The following is an 18669-nucleotide window of genomic DNA, read 5'->3' on the forward strand; positions in this document are numbered from 1 at the left end:
TTCATATACTCACTGTTACACACACTGTCAGACTCACTCAGACACTCCTCCTGCATTCACAGACTCACTCTGACCATCATGCACCCACTCACATAATAATTGAATTCAATATAGCTTAAATAAAAGAAAAAATTATGAATGAACAGCTAACTGATTACATTTCAAAACAATCAAATGTTAGATTCCACAAGTTTGGTTTCAGATCAGGACACAGCACAGAGACAGCGCTTATAAATGCCATAAAGGAAATAAGAACTGTACTTGACCAGTGTGGTGGAGCAGCTCTCATATTACTTGACTTATACGTTTGATACGGTCAACCATCAGATACTACTGCATCGAATGCCCAGCTTGGGCTCAAAGGTTCAGCTTGGGATCTTCATAGCTCTTTCCTCATGGGCCGAGAACAATTACTGGTCCTAGGCAACTTTAACTCAAAATCCTTTTTGTCTTCCTTGCAGGGACCCTAAGGGATCTTCATTGACCCCAGTGCTTTTCACTATTTACATGACGTCCCTAGCTGACTTTATAAGGTCTTTTCGCCTTGCCCTTATGTCCTACACTGATGATATGCAAATTGCAGTTTATTTGGCTAACAATGACACTAAAATAGGACCCAGATTTCATGATTGCATGTTGGCGGTTAGTGACTGGATGACAAAAAATAGCTTGAAGCTCAATTCAGGAAAGACGGAAGTTTTCCTATTTGGCAATCAAATCTCTATCTGGCCCACAACTTGGTGGCCGCAAAAACTGTGCCCTCTGACGGCCCCAGTCAGTAAAACCCAGAATCTTGGGATCCTAATTGATGATAAACTAACATATGGAGACTACATAAACTCTGTGGTTTCTTCTGCTTTTTATGTCCATAGAACAATAAAGAAAATTATTACTTTCATTCCTATTAATCTTCAGAAAACAGTAGTGAGTTCCTTGATTCTTCTAAATTGGACTACTGTATCAGCCTATATCTTAACATGCAACAACATTTGTTTTACAGACTACAAACCAGGAGCGGCTTGCGGTACTTGGCTGTGCGGCGTGGGGGGAGAAAAAATACTAATAAAACAAACACAAACAACTTACCTGAAGCCTCCGCCACCATCGCTCAGCTCCTCTTTCCTTGGCCACAGGCACAGGCTTTCAGCCTGCCATCCAGCCAATCTCAATGCTGTCATGCTACTAACAGCATGACAGCAGCGTTCCGATGACAGCAGTGTTCCAGGCAGACTGGGAGAGTCTGCCGGCTCCCTCCAACCCTGCACTGCAGTTCCGAGTTGGACAGAGTTTAGAACACATGTACATTTGGTCAGCCTGAGATGGCCGGCCAAACATGCATGCGTACTGAGGGGGAGTGCTGAGCATGCCCCCTCTGTGCTCATCAGCCCTGTTTCCCCGCCCCTTCAACAATACTACATTAATAAACTCAGGTTATTAACATTGCATTGCAGAAGAAGTTTGGCAGCTGCTGCTGCTGGCGGGGGGAACGCTCCTCTGCCCTAGCGGAGGAGCCATCCCTGCTACAAATGGCTCAGAATGCTGCAGCAAGGCTACTCTATAAAATCCCTAAATTTCAGTCAGCATTCAAAGTACTTAGACACTTGCACGGTTTCCAATTAAACATAGAATTGTCTTTAAAGCCTTCTGCATTACCTACGAAGCTCTGAGTGGCCCAAACCCCGCTTATCTAAAGGATCGCCTCAATTGGCACATCCCGGCTAGGACCCTATGATCAGCCTCCTCAAAGAACATAGTCATCCCCAGATTTAAGAAAGCCGCCTGGGGAGGCAAAAGTTTTGCTCTGGGAGCCACCACAGCTTGGAATCCTTTACCCCCCAGTCTAAAATATGTGCCAAATTTGCTTGCTTTTTGGAAGGCTTTAAAAACTTTGCTTTCTAACAAATAGAATGTGGATCTAATTATACAGAGGAGCTAGTACCAAGACACCTAAGGGTAATCGAGCACTTTACAAGTATCTATAACATAACATAACTCACAAACCAACTCAGACATTCACACACCCACTCACAGATGCACTCAGACACTCACACACCCGCTCACAGACCCACTCAGGCACTCACACACCCATTCACAGACCCACTCAGATTCTCACGAATAGACCCAGTCGCACACTCACACGCCCACTCACAGACCCACTGACACTTATACTCCCACACTCAGACCCACTCAGACTCCTATGCACCAACTCACAGACCCACTCACATGCTCAAGCACCCATTCACAGATCCAGTGGCACTCATATACCCGTTCACAGACCAACTCAGACACACACACCCACTCACAGACCCACTCAGACACTTACACATTCTCTCACAGACCCACTCAGACATTCAGATACCTGCTCAAAGACCCAGTCACATACTCATGCACCCACTCACAGACCCACTTACATGTATACACCCACTCACAGACTCACTCAGACACTCGCAGACCCAGTCATACACTTGTGTATCAACTCACAGACCTACTGGCACTTATGCAAACACTAAGAACCTTATGCACCGAAAGACTTAGTGACACTCATACACCTTCTCACAAATGCACTGAGACACTCACACACCCACTCACACACCCATTCATAGAAGCACTCAGAGACACTTAGATACCCACTCACAAACCCAGCCACACACTCATGCACCCACTAACTGACCCACTGACACCTATGCACCCACTCACATACCCACTCAAACTCTCATACACTCAGACACTCAGATACCCACGCACAGACCCAGTCACCCACACATGCTCCCACTGACAGACCCACTGACATGTTTACACCCACTCACAAACCCACTCAGACTCTTATGCACCCACTCACAGAACCACTCAGACCCCTAGGCACCCACTTGCAGATGCAGTGACACTCTTACACCCATTCAGAGTCCCACTCAGCCACTCACAAACATGTTCAAATACCCAGTCACACACTCATGTGCCCATTCACAGACCCACTGACACGTATAGACCCACTCTGAGACCCATTGAGACCATCATGCACCTACTCACAGACCTAGTGACACTCACACACACACACTCACAGACACATTCACCTACCCACTCACAGACCCACTCAGACACTCACACACCCACTCATAGACCCACTACAACACTCAAATACCCACTCATAGACTCATTCACACACTCATATACTTTCCCACTTGTGCATCCATTATTATACCCAATTATACTTCCAATGAGGTATTCAGAAATGTACTGCTACCTGGAGAGTGAAAAAAAACATATGCAAAATATGTTGGGTGTTGTGTATTGAATTTGTGCTTTCGTTTTGTGAATCATCGACAGAGTTGCAATTCCTTTTTGTTGAAAAAAATCAGATTTATTTTTAAATTTAAATAGTGTTTGGGATATAAGGTGGCTCTAAGAAGAGCCTTTGTGTTTGTTGTGTCCATAGAATCAGCAAATATAAGAGCGGATGCAGAGTTGTAAGTTGCTCAGAAACACTCTGTTGCCTTCATCTGTGAAGTGAACACCATATTTTCTATATATCCCACCCATCTGAAAGTGCGGGGTATTATTGTAGATTGAGCCCATGTTATGATCTCTGAGGAATGCTGAAACAGTTTTATCAACATGTTCCATGGCTTTGTCTATCTGTGGACAGAATTCAGTTGAACACGTCCATTTCTGCCTCTGGCATATGTCAGAGAGCACAAAGGTAGTGCAAGGGAAAAGGTGCATTAATTGAACAAAGGTATCCTTTGTTAGCATTTCCAAACTTACCCCAGTCAGTGTGCCCAGGTCATTGGCACCACAGTGCACAATCATGAGGGGAGGGGGTTAGCAATCTCTAATGCTTCCAACCAATGGAAGCAATTGCTGCCACTTTAAACCTCTGTGGCCAACCCAAGTAATATCCATGTTAGGCAAACCCAGGTCCCTGTTAATGCCACTCTTTCTAGCATACGCAGTAGCTCAAAAACATAGCTGTGACCTATAATCAACACTTTGAACAATTTGAAGGGAAGGAGCAGTAGCACAGAGAAGGCTACATCTGAATGATGGAGTTTTCAAAATGTGAGGTGGTTAAAATGGAGGGGGCAGTGGATTAAAAAAAAACATTATTTTGATTGGATATTGTGCATAGGTTGGGAGATAGAAAAACAGGTTGTGGTGTAAAATAGTAAGTCAGTCAATCACTGATTGGTTCTTAACTTTCCATAATGAAGTAAAGCCATTCTGGATACACTAGCATTCTGTAATATTCAACCACATCTGCTACAGCACACATTAAAGCTAGTGTGCTGATAAAAAAATGCAATTAACTTTTGAACTACTGCTACAGTGTTCTAAAGGAGTTTGCTATGGCAGCTGAGGTGAAAGAGTGTGGGGGAAGTTGAACTGTTAAAGAACACATACATTTTTTTAAATTTAGAGATTTTTTCTTATACAAAGAAATATAATGAAACACTTTTTAAATGCAGTGATATCACAGAATGCAAAATGTGGAAGAAATTGAGGAAAACAATAATGGGAAATATATTTCCAAACCCCGGACCGGAAGTGGGACTCCAGCGCAAAGTTACACTAGGAGCCGCGTTGAACACCATGACGGTGTCGCGACTCCGGGAGTACACAGTAGCAGATTGGGCTTCTTACCAAAAAAGACAAAAAAGGGTTAACAGCCACTAACCATTCAAATGTGGCATAACATAAAGAAAAGATGAAACACAGTTTGTGATTAGATAATTAGGACAGTATCAGTGACAACAAATGTGAACAGTTTGCCATTACTGGTTGCTTGGTCTAAGAGTGTGCTACCATTCTTATTCTGAGATTTGATTGTTATTAAAAAAAAGAGTAGAAGAAATATTGTGACAGTATTTTATCTATCACCGAAAGCTATTAACAAGTATGTGAATTACAGCATTAGTTTTAAACCAAGCTCTGTTTGTAAATAAAAGTAATAAAAGTGTATGTGATGTACATAAAACTATTCTAAGTCAGGTGTAGCCAGAGAGGTTTTGATAATGTTATTTATATATGTATTTATTATTTCATAGAATGAATAAAAGTACAAGATGTGCAACCATGCTTTTAATGTAGCACTATAGTTCTTTTGTTAACACTTGAACTTTCAAGCTGAGTTGGTATTTGAAAACACTTAGAAAGACCAATAGTTCCTTTTACCCTACAGAGAGTTTACGTCTGAACTAGGATGTACATTAGTTATAAGAAGGATGGTATGTGCTTATAATGAAAGACATACAGGGCCTCATTCACAAGGCCTATGCTGCAAAGCAGTGTAGCAAGTGCTTTGTAGTGTTGTCAGGCCTACTTAAATATGTCAGAAAAGTACTGTATGTACAAGATAGAGTGAAGTTTTGTACTTTATCTTTGTGACAATGCAGAAATTCCTGGCTAGTGCTAATGCACACAGGCTTTCACCATAGTGCATGGCTGCCTGTGTTGTTGGGATTAATTATTTTTGTGTAGAAAATTATACTATCCTATACAAAAGAAATCATGAGAGGTGTTCTCCTATTTCTTTGTGTGCTTCAGAATGTAGCTGAGATAGAAAGAAGAAAAAATGGGGTCAATTAAAGATAAATAACAAAATAGATTAAAAGAAAGGTTGGTGTAGGAATCTGATGAATTTGTACATCTCTGTAGCTGGGAATGCATGATATTCATGTGGCTTCAACATAATAAGAGTCTGATAGATTCAGTAAAATACAAAGTATAGGATTATGTACACACAAGCACATGTATTAACGCACTCGTAAATACACTGATACACCCAATTAGGGCCAGATGAATGAAGCCTATTTGCATTTTTTTTTATGGTCTGAATCGCTATATCAGGCCGTTAAGAAATGCAAACCGTGCTTTTCTTATTCATAAAGCCCTTTAAGGAATTGCTAATATCATGTAGAAATCACATTTTGCGATTCCCAGAATAGGAAATCGCAAATAGGGATTTCCTATTTGCGATTTCTATTCTGATGTACCATGCATTTACTAATTGTGACTTGGGCATTTAGTAGATGCAATTACCATCGACTTGAAGTCTATAGTAACCAGGTGCACTTTCAAAAAAGCACCCAAAAGTTTTTTTTTTAACGGCAATAGAACCCACACATACCCCTTTTGCATATGTGTGCGTTACAGGTGCACCCCTATTTTAGAGATGCACCTTTTGCTCATTGCCAGCCTTGGTTTTGTATATCCTAAATAGCGATTTCCTAATTAGAAATTGCTATTTAGGAAATGCAAAACCGTCCCAATGACTCAAATGCAATGGGATTTCTTAATAGTGATTTCCTAATAGCGATTCCTACTTAGCACATTGCGTTTTGCATTTTCGTAATTTGGCCCTTAGATTCTAATCCAAACAGTAAAATAAGGATGCATATAATTAATTATGCAATTAAACTCCCAGGCATAGACTGATACATATGCTGACAGCAAGGGTCACAGTAATGTATAGACTAATATAACTAGAAAAAGACTAATGTAGGTGAGAAGATACCCAAGCATACATTGATACACACTATACCACAGTGAAGCACACATTCATTCACAAGCTGAAACAATGAGTCAGTCATATATACAATAATAGAGAGGTTTACTGTTATTTAAACATAAAACTAAGACATGTAGAGTGTGAGAATATAGTGATTTAATTTTTTTATTACATTGATATGTTTATAATATAAAATTGAGTAGCATATGATGTGAATGTAAACATATAGGAAATTGAGGAAAATATATCACCTACTTGCAAGTCAGAAAAAACAAGTACAACATGTAGACAATGCAATAAATAGAAATGACCTGCTGGTAAGAAAATCATTTTTTTTTTTAAATTGTTCATGCAAAACAGAAACATTTGCAAAATGAAGAATGCAAAAAGGACACTTTTAAATCAGTCACAGGAAGTTAAAAAAAGTTGTCAGCTTAGAACAAAGATATCAAAGGAGTAACCCAAAATCTCAACCAGAAGAGACGTACTGATACAAAAAAATATGTTGAGGCTGTAGTTGATAAGGCAAACTTCATCTTGAAGAGGAAATGTTTAATTTTGTTTATTAATAGAATGAGAACATTGGATAAAAAGTTGTTGGGTATGAAGAGATGCAGCTAAAGAAAAAGATTTGTTAATAAAACTAATTTTGTAAAATATTTAGTGGCGAATGGAAACATACATCATGTACAGAACCTTTCTTTAATGAAGAAGGCTATTTCGAGGGAACACATTTCTACATGCAGTTGATTCAACTGGTTTATGAGATTAAGGATGGGAGTCCTATTGAAAAAGAGGAGATTGTTTCTAGAAATATGGAAGAGGATATAGCTGTAGAAGTTCAGGGAAGGCGTGGACAGGGCCCTGTTTTCAAATGGAATTGTAGTGGTATTTGTAGCATTCATCAGCAATCTATTGATTTATTACAAACTTTTGTACATGCCTTTCCATGTGGAGCTCTGAAGAGAAAGATTTCAGTTTTGCAAGATTTAAATCCATGTCCAGTAAGAAAGCATAATAATTTACAAGGACATTCAATAATATGTTTATCCAAGAAAGTGTGTCAAAGCACTCTTCATCACTTTAGAATGTTGGTAGTTCACCATTCAAAATTATGAAGTTTAGTTAGGAGACTTTAGTATATGAAGACTCCAGCGTTATGTTTAGGAGAGATGAATACTCTTGCATGGCACCATACAAGAGGTAGAAAAAGTTCGTGAGGATGTGCAGTTTTGGTCCTTTGTTCCTGAAGAAGATTCCATGGAGAATGAGGAATTAGTAGGTAAAGGTGTTGAAGAAGAGAGCACAGGTATTACTACTGAGAATTTTGCACGAGATTATAAATTTTAATACAACTTGTTCTAACTTGTTGGTTGTAGACCCACTCACTATAAAAGTAAAACACAAAATGTAGACTTATTTTCCAAAACTGAATAGGAAAACAGAGAAAAGTGGCAAGAATTTGTTGCTTATGTAATTGTGGAGGAGTGTTTTGACATCCCCACTCTACAAGCTCTATGTAAGTACTGCTACGATAAGTTAGAGGATGAAACAATACCAGATAGAGCAGTGGATAACAGGTTAGGAACTGTGAATATTCCAGAACAAGTATGAGGCTCAAATGTATATGAATCTATCCTTACACAATCTGTACATCCATTTCAAATGATTACAAACCAAAATTATGATTGGAACCAAAAACAGATAAAATGCATAATACAAATGTATTGAAAGGCCTTAAAGAAAGAGTAGTGCATTTGCCATTATACCTAAAAAAATGTTGAAACTATAGGAATAGAGAAAGACAATGAAGAGCCACTTATCATCCTGGTAAATGGTGTACTGACTAAGAATAAAACAATTTGGCAAGAGTTGGTTGATGTTAATAAAGTTAAACACGCAACATTATACCTGTTACAAAATTATGTTAATTACACAAATGTTAATGCTTAGCCTGATGTTCCACATGTTGATGATGATGACAGTTCGCTACCATATGGACAAATAGCAAAAGTAGATCCATCTGATCAGAACAATTTATGAGCACTACAGCATCCATCCATTGCATTCCAAAGAAGTCATTGGTAATACTACAGACATTTTCCAAAAGAAGCAATCTAAGGAAGCTCCTATGAGTATATGGGAAAAGTGTTTCCCTCACTTGTTTCCCACAGAAATAGAAAGTCAGTATGATGACTGGCCCATACAACTACCAGCAGCTGAATACCGATCAACCCAATTATTTTCAGAGGATTCAAGGTTCAGATAGTGTAACCCATACATATTCCACCTTCTATTTGAGATTGGCTTGTCTGGACTATCATATGCAGTGAATCACATTCTAAAAACAGGAGTTAATCTTCAAAATATGTCTGTGCAATTTTTTTTAACAAAGTGCAAGAAAAGAATGAAAACTTAAAATACAACTCGATTAATTTAATGACATGCCAACGTGGCATCAACGAATATTGGTTCTGTCATCTTGGAGAGCTGAAGTGAATGCTGAGAAACCTGAGTCCACCAACCTGGTCTTTGACATTGAGTTGTGCAGAGTATGCATGGGATGACCTGATTCAATTCTTGAGAAAAGCAAACTCTAATATAAAAGATATAAATTTAAAGACAGCAGGAGAGCTGTGCTCATTAGATCCTGATAGCATCTGTAGATATTTTAACCACAGGTTCCAAGTTAAGCTTTTATCTGCAACAAAAGCATTCCTCCTCTTGGAGACTTAAGTGTTTTATTTTGGTGGAAAGAGTACCAGGCAAGAGGTGCTCCTCACATTCACATGCTAATATAGATAAAAGACGCACCCAAATGTGGAGCAGAAAGTGGTGAATCTGTGGTGTCATTTATACAACAGTATGTCACATATAGCATACCAAAATGCACTGGTGAAAAAGGTCTTAGAGATCAAGTTTTGCCATTCCAAACACATAGATGTGGAAAGTGCTGCTGTCGTACAAACAGCTCCAAAGAAGTTTTACACAAGATGTCGATTTGGATTTCTATGACCTGTCATTTCAAAAGGAAGATTAAACAGCTGCTTGTCTTCAGTCAGAAATACTCTGACACGGAAATCACCAAAGAATACATCTAACTTAAAGAGAACCGAAGATTCCAAATATATTAATGACTACAATCTTGTGATCTTAAAATTTCGAATGCTAACATGGACATTCCATTTGTTGCAGACAACTTCATCACGGTGGCTTGGTATGTGACATCATACATCACAAAATCCAAAAACAACTGAGATGAAGGAGATGTGGGAGGAGATTTCTTCAGAGAAGAGTCTTAGCAAGAAAGTTTGTTTTTCTAGTCTGAAACTACTTTCCAATAAAGGAAATGGGTTCCTATGAAGCCTGTGACAGGTTGATTTCGGCAAGTTTGGTCTCAAAATCAAAAGGAATTGTTTGGGTAAATCTTGGCCTATCTATTACAAGACACAGAATACTGAACTCTTTCCCTGAAATTAATTACCTGGCAGAGTTTTAACCAGAAAGCACAGACAGCGTAAAATCAAATATGTTGGATACATACTATCCAAGAAGAAGTCAACATTTAGAAGACAAGTGCCTTTATGAAATTCTTCAAAACTATAAATACTGAAGTAATGTAAGTGAAAACCTAGCAGAAGGGAAATATGCAGTACATGGATGTGAGGGTTGTTTAGTAAAACATGGAAAAGAAAACCTAATTAACCACTGAAACCTTAGCTGTCAAACGTTTCAGAAAGGAGAATTTTTCTATTTAGCTCTTCTTCAGCTAGTCAAACATTGGTGTACTGAATTGGAATTACTTGGAGATTATGGCCCTCATTATGATATTGGCGGTAAGTACCACTTACCCCCATGCTGACTGCCGCCAACATACCACAACCACAGTGGATTACCGCTACCCTTTATTATGACACACACATAGCAATCCGTAACTATACAGCCACACACACAAGACCGCCAGCCCAAAGGTCAGTGATAAACTGGCGGTAGCAAAACCCACACTTTTACACCAATAGAACTACGTCCAACATTATGACCCATGAATTGCTGCGGCGGAAATTCAATGGCAGTAAACCATTGGCGCTGCATACTGCCACGATCAAAATACACACACATACAAAACAACAGTACATTGGACAATTACAAAAACACACACCTGACACCCATACACACACCACACCACTATAAAACACACACCCACATTACCCACAACCCTTTATGACTACAAACAAGTGCCACAAGAGAGATAGCAAGACCACAAACAAGACCACAGCCACACACCACCATCGCCTATACACCATCCACTCACTTTACATCTCACACCCAAACAAATCACCCCACACACCCTCACCCACACGATTCACACTACACACATGGCACCACAGTGACACCCCAGGTTCTCAGAGGAGAAGCTAAGGGTCATGGTGGAGGAAATCATCCGGGTAGAGCCTCAGCTATTCGGATCACAGGTTCAGCAGACATCCTTTGCTAGGAAGATGGAGGTATGGCGAAGAATCGTGCACAGGGTCAACGCCGAGGGACAGCACCCCAGAACAAGGGATGACATCAGGAAGAGGTGGAACAACCTACGGGGGAAGGTGCGTTCTGTGGCAGCAAGAAACCAAATAGCTGTACAGAGGACTGGCGGTGGACTCCCACCTCCTTCCCCACCACTAACAACATGGGAGGAGCAAGTCTTGACAGTCATGCATCCTGAGGGACTGGCAGGAGTAGCAGGAGGACTGGACTCTGGTAAGTCAAATCTTTATTTCGATCACCACCTCTACCTACATGCCATCACATACCCCCACCCTTACCCTCACTCCCATCACTCCACCACCTCCCACACACCCCATGGTCACAACCCACCCCTCCCAATACCAAGCCCTGCATGCTCTACCAATGCATGGACCCCCATCACAGACATGCATGGACACCCATCACTAAAGCACACTAGAGGGAAACAGCAAGCCCACCAAATAACTACTCACACAAGGCAAAATTGCCTGGGCAATAACAACCATAGAGGGCAACACACCCATGCACAAGTTGTCACACGCAGAAACAATAACACTGCATTTACATCCCCACAGGTCCCCCAACCAACGTCACCGGAGAGGAGGTGCCAGCAACATCCTGCCCCCCCCCCCAGAAGAGGCCCACAGTGATGACAGCAGCTCTGGGCACCTGGATCTGGATGACCAACCTGGCCCATCAGGGATCTCCACACAGTCGGTTACCCAGGCACAGTCCCCAGGGCTCATCCCTCAGCCCAACTGTATTCAACATCTACATGGCACCCCTCGCTCAAGTAGCCCGCCAATACAACCTCAACATCATCTCCTACGCCGACGACACCCAGCTCATCCTCTCCCTCACCAAGGACCCGCACACCGCCAAGTCCAACCTCCATGAGGGAATGCAGGCCGTTGCCAAATGGATGAGAAACAGCCACCTAAAACTGAACTCAGACAAGACTGAGGTCCTCATCCTCGGACCCAACCCCTCCGCCTGGGACGAATCCTGGTGGCCAACATCTCTAGGAACCCCACCAACACCGACCGACCACGCATGCATTCTGGGCTTCATCCTCAACTCCTCCCTCTCCATGTCAAAACAGGTCAACGCAGTCTCCTCCTTCTGCTACAACACTCTCCGCATGCTCTGCAGGATCTACAAGTGGATCCCAACAGACACAAGAAAAACAGTGACACAGGCCCTCGTTAGCAACAGGCTAGACTACGGCAAAGCACTGTACACAGGCATCCCGACAAAACACCTGCGGCGCCTCCAACGCATCCAAAACGCCTCCGCCTGACTAATCCTCAACGTACCCCGCCGCAACCACATCACACCCCATCTGAGAGACCTCCACTGGCTCCCCGTTGACAAGAGGATGACATTCAAGCTCCTCACCCACGCACACAATGCACTCCACAGCACTGGACCTGCTTACCTCAACAACAGACTCAGCTTCTACACCCCCACCCGACAGCTCCGCTCCGCAGACCTCGCACTCGCCACCGTCCCCCGCATCCACCGAAAGACATCCGGCGGCAGATCCTTCTCCTACCTCGTCGCCAAGACATGGAACACTCTCCCAACCAACCTGCGACGGACCCAGGACCTACTCACCTTCAGAAGACACCTCAAGACCTGGCTCTTCGACCAGTAGCAGCATAACCCCACCCCCCTCAGCACCTTGAAACCCTAATGGTTATGTAGCGCGCTATATAAATATAGTGATTGATTGATTGATTGCCACCACAGAACCTCCCCCCTCAGGAAACACCAGCACAGTACCCACCCTGCGGGCCCATGCCTCTAACCCCAGAACACTTCAATTAGCAGTGTGTCTGCCACTAGAGGGACCCCAGGCCACCCCACAAACACAGGACGATCGAGGACCTGGGGTCAGTGGCAGTGGGCACACTGTTCAGGGGACAGAGGCACAAGACAACAGGGAAGCTGTGAGGACTACTGTGTGACAGGGGGAGGACAGGCCCAGGGAACTGACTCTCCAGGAGGCACTCACCAAGATCCTGGGAGCATACCACCATTCCCAGGAGACGATGGGTCAGATACTGGAGAACCAGCAGCTGCAGGAGGGACAGTACCTGGGGATCAGGGAGGACTTGAAGTCCATTAACACCACCCGGGTCTCCATTACAGGGGTGCTGCCAGACATGGCCAGCAGTATGAGGGAGGCATTGGCACACCACCGGGTCCCTACCACTAGCTAAACCGATGAACAGCCCGCCATCTCCGCTGCCGCTAGTGTACAGGAGGCCCTGCCACAGGACCAAAAGGCTACCAGCACCCTTCCTCCTGCACAAGGAGACCCCACCACGCAAACGTTCCCTGCGATCTAGGCAGAAGCCAGAGACTATTGCCAAGACCCCGCCAGAAAATAAGACTCTCCTGATTGTCACCCTTGTGTCCCACCCTGTCACCCTGTCCAACTTGAACTGCCATTGCTCCACTTCCTCTGCCCCCTGGGACAATGCACCTCTGATCCACATTGACTGGACTCTATCCTGGACTTTCCTCCAGCATCACCCCAGCCCACTGATCACCCCCCTCTACTTATTAGCACTTAAATAAACACCATTTGAAAAAATACAAGTATGGAGTCTGTCAAATGATTGAACTATGTATTCTTTAAACAAGCTTTAAACACTGCAATACAACTGTACAGTAATGTATACATATGAATGACCTGTAGTTGGCTGCAGTCAACACACCAGGAGCGATAGTGGGGCACAAATATCCCCAAATAGAGATGACAAAGGGTATAGTAAGTGGCCATAGAAGTGGGAAAATCAGCCTGCCAGTGACAATGTCAAACACAAAACTGTCAATTAAAAGTAAAGTTACACTGTCTTACCTGTGTGCCATTGGAAGTATTGACAAATTATTGCTCTTCTGTTGTCCTCATCCTCTGCCTCCTCATCTTCACTGTCCACAGGGTTCACTGCTGCCACATGCCCATCTCCAGCCTCATCCTCCTGCAGAAAAGGCACCTGGTGACGTAAGGCAAGGTTGTGCAACATACAGCATGCCACGATGATCTGGCAGACCTTCTTGGGTGAGTAGCACAGGGAACCACCTGTCAGATGGAGGCAACAAAACCTAGCCTTCAGGAGGTCGAATGTCCTCTCTATGATTCTTCTTGTTCGCCCATGTGCATCATTGTAACATTCCTCTGCCCTTGTCCTGGGATTCCACACAGGGGTCAGTAGCCATGAGAGGTTGGGGTAACCAGAGTCACCTGAAAATATAGAGGGACAACTGTTGGCCACACAATAACCCAAACGCCATATGGATAAAGTCCATGCCATACCCATACACCAACACCAACTGGGTGGGAACCAGGGCTCACCTATTAGCCACACCCTGTGCCTCTGGAGTTGAGCCATCACATATGGGATGCTGCTGTTCCTCAGGCACCATGCACAGACCCAGGATACTTTGCATTTACATGGAAGATGTAATGGTCCGGCAGGCACACTATCTGCACATTCATGGAGTGAAAGCTCTTTCAATTTCTGAGCACCTGTTCATTTCTCGGGGGGGGGACAAATGCAATATGTGTACCATCAATAGCCCCAATAATTGTTGGGGATATGTCCCATTGCATAGAAATCAGCTTTCACTGTGGCCAAATCCTCCACCTGGGGGAGAACGATGTAGCTGCGCATGTGTTTAATAAGGGGATACAACACTCTGGTCAGCACTATTGAGAACATTGGTTGTGACATTCCTGCTGCCAAGCCCACTGTCACTTGGAAGGAGCCAGTTGCCAGGCATTAGAGCACAGATAGGACTCGGACAAAAGGGGGTATCCCGGTGGGGTGACGGATAGCAGATATAAGGTCAAGCTCCAATTGGGCACACAGCTCTGTGATTGTGGCCCTGTCCAGTCTACGGGTGAGGATTATGTGCCTGTCCTCCATTGTTGCCAAGTCCATCTGGGGCCTGTACATGGGGGGATGTCTCCATCTCCTATTCATCCTCAGCGGTTGCAATCTAGGGGGCAAAACGGTGAGCAGCTGGTCAGTATCCCATATTTCCAAACACTACACTTCATTGCATGTCATGACTGTAACAGTATATTGTTGGATAGGCCCAAATGGTGCTTATGTGTACTGTGATGCAGTTAGGTGCCATGGCCTGCCCCCCCTTGAAATGGCGTCCGCCTGTCCTGTTAGGAGGGACATGTGGAAATCAGGTAATTCCACAGACGTTGTGCGCCGTTGAAGGAGGTGGTCAAGAACCGCTGTGCAACTCCTCATTGGTTACCATTGGGCCCTACGGATTACAGTGGCCAATAGTGATGTACGCCGGCGGTGACAGTACGCACCACCACGGACGTGACCGCCAATTTCTATCAGTTCACTCACTTGCTAACTGACCTTCAACAGGAGAGTACCTACACTGCATGTGCTGCTGTGACCTGTGTCTGGAACCGACCATGGCTCGTGTCACTGGGGAAAGAGCCCCTGCTTTCACCGCAGCAGAGTTTGAGAGGCTGGTGGATGGGGTCCTACCCCAGTATCGAATGCTGTATGGGCCTCCAGACCAACAGGTGAGTACACTGTGAGCACGATGCATGGGGCATGAATGCAAAGAGTGGTATGTGTGAAGGCCTCGTGTGGGGGGGGAGTTGGTGGAAAGGCCCTAGGCAGTGTGCTGCTTGTATGGTGGGCCATGTCTGTGAGTAAGGGGATGTGAGGGCTATGGTGGGCCATGAGTGTAACAGGCAGGATGGTCTGACTGATACCTTTTCCTATGTGTATTTCTCTGCAGGTCAGTGCCCATCAGAAAAAGGGTATATGCCATCGCCAAGGACATGCGGTCCCTGGGGTTTACAGCAGGCGGGGCACCCACTGTCAGAAACGGTGGGAGGACCTGAGATGCTGGGTATGGAAGACTGTGGAGTCCCAGTTGGGGATGGCCTTCCAACGAGGAAGGGCTGCCCGTTGAACCCTGACCCCCTGATGGCCCGCATACTGGTGGTAGACTATCTGGAGCTGGATGGGCGCTTGGGGGCATCACAGCAGCCACAAGGGGGTGAGTACAGTGCCTCAATATACTACTTGCGCGTGGTGGGGTGGCCTCTGGGTGGGGGATGTGGGCCTGTGGGTGCCCCTAGGCCAGGCCAGACATTGCATTGTAGGACCCATTTTGGGCAGCGTCTGATGTAAACTTCCTCCAACCAAGCTAGTAGGCATCTACTACTGGGCGGGGGTCTGTGAGTCTCAGGTATGCTGCAATTGGCGTTAGGTGTCCCTGCCCATTGGTTGGTGACTAGCATTGTGACTGTTAGTGCATTGCCTAGTGCGTAGGGCTGTTCCCTGTGTGTGTGTGTGTGTTGTGTACGCGAACGGTGGTGTTGTTGCTGCCATTGACCAAGTGTATTCCTTGTCTCTCCCTCCTTTTTTTGTTTTGTCTCCCTGTCCTTATGTGCGTTAGCATCATCTGGTGGAGGAGCAGAGGCACCGGCGATGGGGAGAGCTGCATCCCACAGGGCCCAGGATGCCGAATCCACCAACAGTGAGGGTACCAGTGGGACAGACAGCCAGGGGAGCACCACAGCAGACACTGGAGGGGACAGTTCAGACAGTGATACCTAGTCTAATGGAAGCTACCTGGTGGTGGTGGACACCTCTGTGCCCAACCCCAACTACAGGTATAGCCACCACCCCGTACCAGCACCGCCCTCCCAGCAGCCCCTCAGCGTGTTTCCCACAGCCGCTAACCCAGGAGGGTGGGCATCTCCTTCGACCCAGGCACCTCAGGCCCTGCCCCAGTTAGCCCTGCTGCCCAGAGTGAGGAGGCTATTGACCTCCTGTGATCCATCTCTGTTGGGCAGTCAGCCATTGTGAATGCCATCCAGGGGCTGGCAGCCCATTTGCAACAGACAAATGCATTCCTGGAGGGCATTCACTCTGTCATGGCAGCCCAACAGAGATTAATCCAGGCTCTGGCCTCCTCCCTGTTTCTAGCCTCCCTCCTCCAACTTCCTCTACCCAATCCCATTCCCCTCAACCCCAACCTATCCCAAGCACACACGCAGACAAGCATGCACACAAGACAACACACAGGAGTGGTTCAGGCATACACAAGCACCAGACATCATCCCAGAAGCACTCACACAAACATCATCCGATGCAAACATAAAAACATCCAGTGCCTCCACTGTGTCCCCCTCCTCCTCGTCATCCACCTACCGCCCAGTAGCGTCAACACTCACACCTGCATGCACTACATCCTCATCCACTACCATCATCATGCATATCACTACACGCCCCTCACTGGCAGTCACCACCCCCACATCCATGCACACGTCCCCTGTGTCCTCTCCCACTGTGTCTGTGCCCCCTCCTCCCAAAGTACACAAATGCAAGCACTCAGACACCCAACAGCCATCCACCTCACAAAAGCATCCAGCCCATACACCTGCACCCAAAATCTGCAGACAGACACCTCCTACAACCACTTCCTCCACTCCCAAACCTTCAACCTCTTCCCCCCCAATGTCCCTAAGAAGCTTTTCCTCTCCACTGGGTGCTTCAAGGAAGGGCAAGGAGGCACCACCAGCTGCTACAGGGAAGGGCAAGGAGGCACCACCAGCTGTGTCTAGGAAGGGCAAGAAGGCACCCCCAGCTGCTACAGGGAAGAGCAAGAGGCAATCACCGGCTGCTGACATGAAGAGCCTGCACCAGCAGGCAGGAAGGGCAGGAGGCATGGTGCTGGGACTCATTCGGAACCCCAACCATGGTGGTTCAGCCGTCCGAGGCTGCAAGAGAAGGGCTGGAGCCTCCCCCCACCAATGCCAGCACCACCACCAGCACCGCCTCTAGCAGCAGCAGCCTCAGTGGGCAGCTATTTGAGGCTGCAGGGGAAGGGTTGGAGCCGCACCTCACCACTGCCAGCACCACCACCAGCAGCAGCAGCCCCAGTGGGCAGCCATCTGAGGCTGCAGGGGAAGGGCTTGAGCCTCCCCCCACCACTGCCAGCACCGCCACCAGACCTCCACCGGCAGCAGCAGCCCCAGTGGGCAGCCATCCGAGGCTGCATGGGAAAGGCTGGAGCCTCCCCCCACCACTGCCAGCACCGACACCTGCACCACCACTGAGCAGCCGTCACCGCCGGCGGGCAGGGTGTAGTCCTTCATCCGTGGGCTGTTGTGCGGCCTGGGCCCTGCAAATTCTGTGGGTCTGACACCCAGGTGAGAGACTGTGACCTTGCACTCCCCAAGATCTGCATCACAGGGCACAATGCCCCCTCCAGAACCAGTGGAGAAGCCATCCACTCACCCCATCCTTCCCAGGATGAAGTACACTGGGCACAATGCCCCCTCCAGAAACAGTGGAGAAGCCATCTACTCACCCCATCCTTCCCAGGGTGAAACACACTGGGCACAATGCCCCCTCAAGAACCAGTGAAAGAAGCCATCCACTCACCCCATCCTTCCCAGGGTGAAGCACACTGGGCACAATGCCCCCTCCAGAACCAGTGGAATTAGCCACCCACTAGAGAGACTGTGGCCTTGCACTCCCCAGGACCAAGCAGTGGGCAAACCACCCACTTGAGAGACTGTGGCCTTGCACTCCCCAGGACCAAGCAGTGTCCCTACATTTGTAAATATGGACATA

This window comes from Pleurodeles waltl, chromosome 7, assembly GCF_031143425.1.
Source record: "Pleurodeles waltl isolate 20211129_DDA chromosome 7, aPleWal1.hap1.20221129, whole genome shotgun sequence".
In the NCBI taxonomy this organism is placed as follows: domain Eukaryota; kingdom Metazoa; phylum Chordata; class Amphibia; order Caudata; family Salamandridae; genus Pleurodeles; species Pleurodeles waltl.